The sequence below is a fragment of the Stegostoma tigrinum genome, unplaced genomic scaffold (genome assembly GCF_030684315.1).
Source record: "Stegostoma tigrinum isolate sSteTig4 unplaced genomic scaffold, sSteTig4.hap1 scaffold_82, whole genome shotgun sequence".
Lineage (NCBI taxonomy): Eukaryota > Metazoa > Chordata > Chondrichthyes > Orectolobiformes > Stegostomatidae > Stegostoma > Stegostoma tigrinum.
The window spans coordinates 299,027-309,430 of record NW_026728768.1 but is presented as its reverse complement, the minus strand read 5'-3'; the positions used below and the strand labels follow the sequence as shown (position 1 = coordinate 309,430).

Genomic DNA, 10,404 nt, shown 5'->3' with positions numbered 1-10,404 from the left:
AGACAGGTTGAGCAAGTCGGAAAAAGTTGGCAGATAGAGTTTAATGTAGGAAAGTACACTTTGGTAGGGAGTATCAAAAGATAGACTATTACTTAAATAGGGGGAAGACTCTAAAAAATTGCAGGGTAGGGGACTTGGATGCTGTAGTCCATGAAACACATACTAGCATGCAGGTGACTGATTGATTTATTGCTGTCTCATGTACTCAGATACTGTGAAAAGTGTTGATTTGCATGCTGTAGAGGCAAATCATACCGTACAACGTGCAGAATACAGTGTTACAGCCACAGAGAAGCTGCTGAGAGAGAGAGATCAGAATTAACATTTGAGAGGTCCGTTCAAAAGTCACAACAGAATAGAGGCTGTTCTTAAATCTATTTGTACGCGTTTTCAAACTGATGTCCTCTGCCTGACAGAAGAGGACGGAAGAGAGTATAACCAGAGTGAGGGGGTATTTTGATTATGTTGGTTGCTTTCCCAAGGCAGTGGGAAGTGTGGATGGAGTCAATGGATGGAACGCTAGTTTGCGTGATGGATTGGGCTGTGCTCATGATTCTCTTCAGCTTCTTGCAGTCTTGGGAACAGCAACTGCCATACCACACAGTGATGCATCCAGATAGGATGCATCTACAAAAATAGGTAGGTTCCTCATGGACATGCTGAATTTCCTTAGCCACCTTGACCATTGCGTCGACATGGGTAGACCAGGACAGATTGTTGGTGAGCAACATTCCCAGGAACTTGACACTGTCAACCATCTCCACTTCAGCACCATTGCTGCAGACACAAGCTTCCTGAAATCAATGACCAGCTCCTTCATTTTGCTTATGTTGATGGAGAGAGAGACTGTTATCTTTCCATCATGCCAGCAAGCACTCAATTGCTTTTCCTGTAATCTGACTTATTGTTGTTTGAGGTCCGACCTACAATGGAAGCGTCATCAGCAAAATTATAAATAGAGTTGGGACCACACAGTCATGATTGCATAAGGAGTATAGAGTAGGGGCCTGAGTATGCAGCTTTGCTGGGCACCGGCGTTGAGGCTTACGGTGGAGGAAGTGTTGTCACCTATCCTTACTGATTGCGGTCTCTGGGTCAGGAAGTCGAGAATCCTGTTACAGAGAGGGATGCTGAGGCCGAGGTCTCAGAGTTCAGAGAGGAGTTTGTTTGGAATTACAGTGTGGAAGGTGGAGCTCTGATCAATAAGTAACAGCCTGATGTAGGTATCCTTGTTATCCAGACATTCCAAGGATGACTGTCAGGCCAGGGATCAGCTGTAGACCTGTTGCAGTGGTAGGTGAATTGCAGAGGATCAAAGCACTTTGGTAGGTTGGAGTTGATGTGAGCCATGACTATGGTGATGCAAGTAATTAAGAAGGCAAATGGAATTTTGGCCTTTATTGTAAGGAGGTTTTAGTTCAAAAAAGGGGAAGCTTTTTTGCAACTGATCAGGCTATTGAGGAGGTCACACTTGGAGAAATACAAGAAAGAATACACAGCCATGGGAAGCAGTTCAAAAGAGATTCACCGGGCTGATTCATCGGATCATGATTTATCGAGAATGGTTACACAGAACGTCTTTATTCATTCAAGTTTAGGAGAATGAGGGGTGATCTTACTGAAACACAAAATTTTGAGGGGGCTTGACAGGCTAGATGTGAAGACAATGTTTCCATTAGTGTGGAAATCTCAAACTCAGCGACATAGTTACAGAAGAAGGGAACATTTATTGAAACCTGAGATGCAAAGGAATTTCTTCTTTCAGCAGGTAGTGATTGTTTAGAATACAAGAGAATTGTGAAAGGTAGATCACTGAAAGTATTTAAAGAAGGTGGTAGATAAGATTTTTGAAATAGAGAAGTTGAGGGCTCTGAGAAGCTGGTATGGAAGAGGAGTTGAGTCCTGGGGCGGTCAGCCATGTTCTGGATGGTGAGTCAGGGTCGAGAGGTAGAACATCCAGATCCTGGTGCTATTTCTTATGTTTTTGTCTGCTTCCTAGAACCAGTAAGGAGTTTTATTGTGCTACATGGCCAAGCGAGCTACTGACACAGAACAAGACTGAAATAATTTGCTCAATAAAACATTTCATGAGGCTTTTTGGGATAAAGGAAATTTTCATGTACTACTTTGCTGACATCAATCAAAATCTGCTCAATTGAAAGAAATACATGCAGTTCATAAAATTTTATGTTGTTCTTCCCTTCAATGCATCAAGTATATCTTTGTTGTAATTCATTCAAGTTTGTCTTTCTCAGGGACTTAAAATATATGAAACAATACATAATACTGAAGTGCACAGCAGTTATCACAATGGTCCAATTCCAAATTCTTTTAGATGGATCGGGAAAAATCTCTGCTACCTGCAGCTTCATTATGAATATATTCAAATTGTCCAGTCCTGAACCATTTCAGACTGTGGTTTGGATGCTCACATCTCTCACTATTTGGATTTTGTTTTGCGAATACATTCTAAAGTGCAGACTGCAGACCAGAACATTGTATTTTTGAAAAAGAAATATTATAAAATTGAATAACTTTATAAACCATGATAATAAAATATTAATTGCTTGCTTAAATTGAAAGGGTTCTTTATCTTGCTCATCTGTTTGAAGCCAAATTATTTGTACATGCTTTCTACAACAGATTGGCTGGCTTTGAAAATGTTTTCACCATTACCTGTATGAATTTCCACCTCATATTTCGGTCATCAAGCTGGTGAGAAATCCTTGGAGATAAAGAGACATCAAGTGGAGATAACTGATTGGGCAGGTCATTTAATATTTTGACTTCTTGTTTCACTGGGGCAATTTCTTCTTTAAAAGCCTAATGGAGAGGAAGCATATAAAATCTGAGAAACGTCCTGAAATTAATGATTAAATGTTAATAAGAAATTAAGTTAAAACTAACATCCTAATATTAAATACAAAATACAAAAGCATCTGCTGGAAATGACATTCAATTAATGAAGATTTCGAGCTCAAAGTAACAGTGTCGATGAAACTATCACAAATTGTTGTAACAGAAAACTGAATTCACGAATCTATTCTTGAGGGAAGGGAATCTGCTTTCCTGAGCAATTCTGGTATCTGACTTCAAATTCACAGGAATATGGCTGACTCTCTACTGACTTCCAAAATGGCCCACCAAGCCATTCCTGGATGGGAAACAAATGTTAGCCTTGCCAGCAGTGCCCTCATCCTGTGAAAGAATGCTTTAAAAAAAGTGGACAAATCAACTCAACAAGGCTTTGAAGGATAATTCTACTTAGTCCTGTTCTTCTTATGTTATGCTATCCATATGCAGAACTGTATTTGAAAATACAATTTGACACCTGCCTGAGGCACAGCATATATAAAGACATCCTGAGGCATCCCAAAACTCAATCTGTTAACCAGTTCCAATTCAAGCCATTAGGAAATCAACCTCTGGATGTCGGGTATGGGTTGCCTGAACAAGCATAAATTGTTCCCTTTTTTTATATACCACCAAGCAAATAGCAGACAATTAGGTTTAATGTGGAAAGGGTTTTAGGTTTTGGTTGGGCAAATCAGGGCAGAACTTATACACTTAATGGTAAGGTCCTCGGCAGTGTCGCCAAACAAACTTGGGGTGCAGGTTCAGAGTTCCTTGAAAGTGGAGTTGCAGGTAGTGAAGAAGGCGTTTAATATGCTTGCTTTTGTTGGTCAGCACTCAATATAGAAGTTGGGAAGTCACGTTGCAGCTACAAAGGACATTGGTTTGGCCATTTTTGGAATACTGCACTCAATTCAGGTTTCCTTGCTTTTGCAAAGTTGTCGTGAAATTTGAAAGGGTTCAGAAAAGATTTACAAGAACATTGCCAGGGTTGGAGAGTCTGACTGTAGGGAGAGGCTGAATGGGTTGGGGCTGCCTTCTCTGAAGTACCTGCTTCAAAATCTTCCCACCACCAGCCTCATCTCATATCCAGCCCGACTGATCCCGACTGATCACAAGGTAAGAATGTAACCACCTCTGAATGGCACTTCTCACAAGACATTGGAAGAAAGTCGCTTAGCCACATAATTTCTTTTTCTGGCAATAGGAGTTTTTAATGCAATAAATTGCAAAGAATTCACGAAAAGAAAAGCATGCTGCCGTTTGACTCTTCAGAAATATGGCAAATCCCAAATTTCCACTGTTAAATCTTGGTAAAAATGGAGTGATGAAAATCATCTGCACACAACAAGGTGGCCAGCTTTTGAATCGATAGTATTTATGTAGCTGATCTTGTTCAGTTTCTGGTCAACAGTAACACCCGTGGTGTTGATGGTGGGGGATTCAGCGGTGGTAACAGCATTAAATGTCGAGAGATAATGGCTAAATTCTCCCTTGTTGGAGATGGCCATTGCTTGGCACTTGTGTGGTGCAAATATTACCTAGCACTGTATCAGCCTAAGCCTGGATAATATATTTGGTCTTGCCACATTTGAACATGGACTGCTTTATTGTCTACGGAGTTGGAAATGGTCCTGAACATTGTGCAGTCATCAGCAAACATTCCCACTTCTGACTTTATAGAAGGAAGCTGAAGCAGCACAGATGTTTGGCCCTGGACACTGCCCTGAGGAACTCCTACAGAGATGTCCTGGAGGTGAGATGACTATGTCTAACAACCACAAAAGTTTTCCTTTGTGCTTGGTATGACTACAACTAATAGAGGCCTTTTCCCTGCCTTACAAGAATCGAAGTCCACCTTAAAATATTCAATGACCCCAACTCTATCATCTTAGGAGGCAGCTACTTCCAATGTCATACAACTATCAGAGAAAAAATGCTCTGCTCATCTGTCCTTGAGTGGCAACTTCAAATTTTGCATGTGTCCCTCGTTCTGCGCTCGCCAAAGTATAGGAAAAATCTTTCTACATATTCCTTGTGAAGACCATTCAGAATCATATATAGTTCAAGGAAATCACCTCCTTACTCTTCTCAATTTCAGCAAAAACAAGTCCAGTCCTTCTAAGATAACAAAGTGTGGAGCTGGATGAACACAGCAGGCCAAGCAGCATCTCAGGAGCACAAAAGCTGATGTCTCGGGCCTAGACCCTTCATCAGAGAGGGGGATGGGGGGAGGGAACTGGAATAAATAGGGAGAGAGGGGGAGGCAGACTGAAGATAGAGAGAAAAGAAGATAGGTAGAGAGGAGAGTATAGGTGAGGAGGTCCTTCTAATCCTTCCCAGTCCTTCTGATCTTACTTCATAAGACAACCCATTAATTACCAGTTTCAAAATCTCCCCTTCCCCCACTGCATCCCTAAACCAGCCCAGTTCATCCCCTCCCCCCACTGCACCACACAACCAGCCCAGCTCTTCCCCCCCACCCACTGCATCCCAAAACCAGTCCAACCTGTCTCTGCCTCCCTAACCGGTTCTTCCTCTCACCCATCCCTTCCTCCCACCCCAAGCCGCACCCCCAGCTACCTACTAACCTCATCCCACCTCCTTGACCTGTCCGTCTTCCCTGGACTGACCTATCCCCTCCCTACCTCCCCACCCACACCTTCTCCACCTATCTTCTTTACTCTCCATCTTCGGTCCGCCTCCCCCTCTCTCCCTATTTATTCCAGTTCCCTCCCCCCATCCCCCTCTCTGATGAATGGTCTAGGCCCGAAACGTCAGCTTTTGTGCTCCTGAGATGCTGCTTGGCCTGCTGTGTTCATCCAGCCTCACATTTTATTATCTTGGAATCTCCAGCATCTGCAGTTCCCATTATCTCTGATACCATTAATTACAAGTATTGTTCTTGTAAACCTAAATCTGAACTGCCCCCTTAAATGAGGCAACTTATATTATATGCCATAATTGAGGTACGGCTTCAATGCTATGTATAACTGTGGCATAAAATCCTCACTTGTATGTTCATTTCCTTTTGTAATAACATATAGCATCCATTAGCATCCTTAATCACTTGCAGTTAATCAGAAAGCCTGGTACAAACACCAGATAACATGACAGTCCTAACAGGATGCATTTTCCAATGCTTTCAATATATAGTCATGTGTGTCTCAGTGAATAAAAATCCTCCTCATTTTACCCCAATTAAATCTCACAATAAAGGAAGTACGTCTGAAAGTCATCTCATCCTGAGGAAAACAGACTTGCTCCAGGAAAGCTGCTAAAATATATCAAGAAAAATATATATGAAATGAACATAGAACATAGAACAGTACAGCACAGAACAGGCCCTTCAGCCCACAATGTTGTGCCGACCATTGATCCTCATGTATGCACCCTCAAATTTCTGTGACCATATGCATGTCCAGCAGTCTCTTAAATGACCCCAATGACCTTGCTTCCACAACTGCTGCTGGCAACGCATTCCATGCTCTCACAACTCTCTGCGTAAAGAACCTGCCTCTGACATCCCCTCTATACTTTCCACCAACCAGCTTAAAACTATGACCCCTCGTGCTAGCCATTTCTGCCCTGGGAAATAGTCTCTGGCTATCGACTCTATCTATGCCTCTCATTATCTTGTATGGTTCTAGAAATTTCTGCAACACAAATATCAAAGGAAACAATAGTTTGATGAACACACTGTTAAGTGTTGCACTTGCACATCACATTTTGGAAAACAAACAACACTGATTTTCTGCTTTTTTAAAAAAAGAATGTTGAATGTCTGCATTATGCAGCACTGCAGTGAACTGAAAAAGGTGTAGACTTTTAACCTGCAAAGAAAGTCTGTGCAGAAGTTAAAACAAACAAAAAAAAAAGCCACTTCTGCCCTAAAAAGACAATATTACATCACAAAAAGACAGGGAAGTTGGAGAATGCAGCATCATGCTACCTGCAGAGATCAAGTTTTGTCTGTGTCATAAAAAACAAAAGAACTGTGGGCACTGTAAATCAGGAACAAAAGCAGAAGTTGCTGGAAAAGCTCAGCAGGTCTGGCAGCATCAGTGAAGAGTGAGATCTGAGGAAGGGTCACAGGACCCGAAACGTTATCTCTGGCATTGTCTACGTCAGAGTGAGTTATGTCTATTGCTTCAGCAAAATCCAACCAACTTTGAATGAAAATCAATGCTTAAGAAACATCCAAAACATCCGCTGTACCCGTTGTGGCTTCCTCTGCATTGGGGAAACGATGCGGAGGCTTGGGGACTGCATTGCAGAACACCTATGCTCAGTTTGCAAGAAACAACTGCACCTCCCAGTCACGAACCATTTCAACTCCCCCTCCCAATCCTTAGATGACATGTCCATCCTGGGCCTCCTGCAGTGCCATAATGATGCCACCCGAAGGTTGCAGGAACAGCAACTCATCGTCCGCTTGGGAACCCTGCAGCCCAATGGTATCAATGTGGATTTCACAAGCTTCAAAATCTCCGGTCCTCCCACTGCATCCCAAAACCAGCCCAGCTCGTCCCTGCCTCCCTAACCTATTCTTCCTCTCACCTATCCACGCCCCCCACCTCATGCTGCACCCCCATTTCTTACCTACTAACCTCATCCCGCCCCCTTGACCTGTCCAGCCTCCCCAGACTGACCTAACCCCTCCCTACCTCCCCACCCATACTCTCCTCTCCACCATCTTCTCCTCTATCCATCTTCAATTCCCCTCCCCGCTCTCCCTATTTATTTCAGAACCCTCTCCACCTCCCCCTTTTCTGATGAAGGGTCGAGGCCCGAAACGTCAGATTTTGTGCTCCTGAGATGCTGCTTGGTCTGCTGTGTTCATCCAGCTCCACACGTTGTTATCTCGCATTCTCTAGCATCTGCAGTTCCCATTATCTCTCTAAAATAAAGGCTGATGTCTTTCAAAACCCAATGTCAGATTTTGCAGGTCGTCCTTACCCTGAAAAAATACCAAATAGGCATAAAGAAGAAAACTGGAGGTGAAACCATTCAAAAAATTTTCATTAGCATAACAAATGTTCAAACTGTAAAAGCAGGTTAAGCACCTGTACATAAGGAAACTGTACTCAAATTTTACACAGACACTTAGAGCTAACAAATGCGAGAAACCAATATCCATTTCTTTCTGGATTGCCAGTTTTGCTGTTGGGAAAATAGGCCTCTACTGAGCAATGTAAATTCAAACAAGATAGCAACCTCTCAGAACTCAACACTCACAGTCGTAGAGTTCTGTTTTCACAGGTTGGAGTATAATAGGGTAAAGTACAATACACCAAATCTTCTTTGGCACCTTATCCTTCCATAGAGCTGCTTTTAGTAGATGCGCACAGAATTCATTTTATACACATTTAAAAGTTTCTTAGTTCAAGAGGCCAGTTCCAGCACTTTGACTTGCATCTTCTTCATCATCACAACAGAACAAAATAAAAACTCACTCTTTGTAAGTCACGTTTTCAATTTTTAGTGACAAGGTGAAGTGCGAGAACTGCTCACTTGATGTTAAAATGTCCTAAGTATGTACCTATATATTTCAATTCTGTGAAATAGGTGGAATGAGTTCGAGAAAAGGATTAATTTTGTTGCTCTGGGAGAGAGCTGGTACAGATAAAATAGGCTGAATGGCCTCCTCCCATGCTAAAAATGTCCATAACTGTTCTTGGCCCTGCTAAATTGAAGTGGCCATCCTTTCATTATGACTGTGAGACGCAGCATGTTACGATAGATGGCATAATGGAGAAATCCTTTGTTATTAATGAACTTTTCAGCACTAGGCATCCTTTCGAAGTCAAATGTTCGACATATACCTGTTGCACTGACTTGGTTCCAAACACTTACAATATGGAGGTGCTGGTGTTGGACTGGGATGGACAAAGTCAGAAGCCACATGGCATCAGGTTATAATCTGACAGGTTTATTTGAAATCACACAAGCTTTTGGGATGCAGTCCCTTCATCAGGTGCAGTCAGAGAGGAAAACACACAGACACACAATTTATAAGCAGACAGATCAAAAGATCATACAACTGGTGTGAGTGGAGTGTCAGATAATAAGTCTTCATCCAGGATGTCTGTTTATTTGCAGATGTTTTGTTGAAGAAACACACAACTTGTAGTTACAGTCAGTGTGGTATCTTATAAATTCCTGCTTTGGAAATAAAGCTTAAAACTCTAAGACAGATTCTGAACACAAGCCTCTAAACTACAAGTCAGAGTCTGACCTGAGATGTCACCTTTTGTGCATTCCTGTTGCGCTGCCTGATTATCATGACAGCACAGCACTGACATTGACTTTATAAACACTTTACTTGCCTCTAACACTCTTGGTCACCTGTAGAGAGTTATTATCTGACACTCCACTCAGGCCAATTCTATGATCTTTTGATCTTTCTGCTTATAAACTGTGTGTCTGTGTGGTCACCTCACTAACTGCACCTGATGAAGGGGCTGCACTCCAAAAGCTTGTGTGACTTGAAATGAGCCTGTTGGACTACAAGCTCGTGTCATGTGACTTCTGACTTCAAACAGTTATAGAATATGTTTTCAATCCTACCTTGACTTGATAATAAGACAACTTCCTAAAATTTATAAAATGAGAAATATGTCTAACCCTGAGCCTTTTAAAAAGGAAATATTACAACCATAGTACAGTCAGACAGTAAAGACAGAAGGAATGATTTAGTCAACTGTGTCTGACACCACACAATTAATCCCCCTGATGGAAGAAAGGTTGGCTGCGTTCTCTTTCTTCAGGAACATCCAGCTAATACCACCTTACTACTGCTTGTTTTATTCAGCTGGTGTTCCATCTAATTCCTTTCGGTCTTGGTCAAACCCTCATGTAATTTATTTAAATTTTCAATAAAATAAATTTAACTTTATATTCCACAATTTGAACATTTCCTTTTAAGGTTTGAATGGTTCACTTTGTACAGTGCACATGTGGTGTTCATAATTGGAGAACATGGTGGGAAAATCAAGCTAACTTCTGCGTTCTTGTCAGTAATGCCCTTTGAACAGAACATGAAGTTGCGGAACTATGTGGAGACAACAATTTAAAACTGGGAAGACCACTGTTTGTGGTCCGACCACACATTCATGCAATCCCTAAAGCTGTCTCTTTACATCTTTTTAATACTGCCTACCTGTCTCTTGTCTTGGCTCATTAGCAGTGAAACCTTCATCTGGAACTACTTCACTTCTGGACCTGACAATTCCAATGCATTCCCTGCTGGAGTCCCACATTTGCCCATGGCATCTAAAACACTCTAAGGCTCAGGGTTAGACATACTTCTCATTTTATAAATTTTAGGAAGATGTCTTATTATCAAGTCAAGGTAGGATTGAAAACATATTCTATAACTGTTTGAAGTCAGAAGTCACATGACACCAGCTTGTAGTCCAACTGGTTCATTTGAAATCACACAAGCTTTTGGAGTGCAGCCACCTTCACCAGGTGCATTTTGTGAGGTGACCACACAGACACACAATTTATAAGCAGAAAGATCAAAAGATCATAGAATTGGCCTGAGTG

At 41.8% G+C, this 10,404-nt stretch overlaps 1 protein-coding gene across 1 annotated transcript in view; it reads right to left on the bottom strand.

The window, feature by feature from the left end:
* Positions 1-2,423: 2,423 nt before the first annotated feature.
* The window catches only part of LOC132209292 (uncharacterized), a 73,757-nt gene continuing 65,776 nt past the window's right edge, over positions 2,424-10,404 (bottom strand). Inside the window, exon 4 of the transcript XR_009445390.1 lies at positions 2,424-2,823. The gene's annotated coding sequence lies outside the window, so the exon portion shown is untranslated. The remainder of the gene's footprint in view (positions 2,824-10,404) is intronic.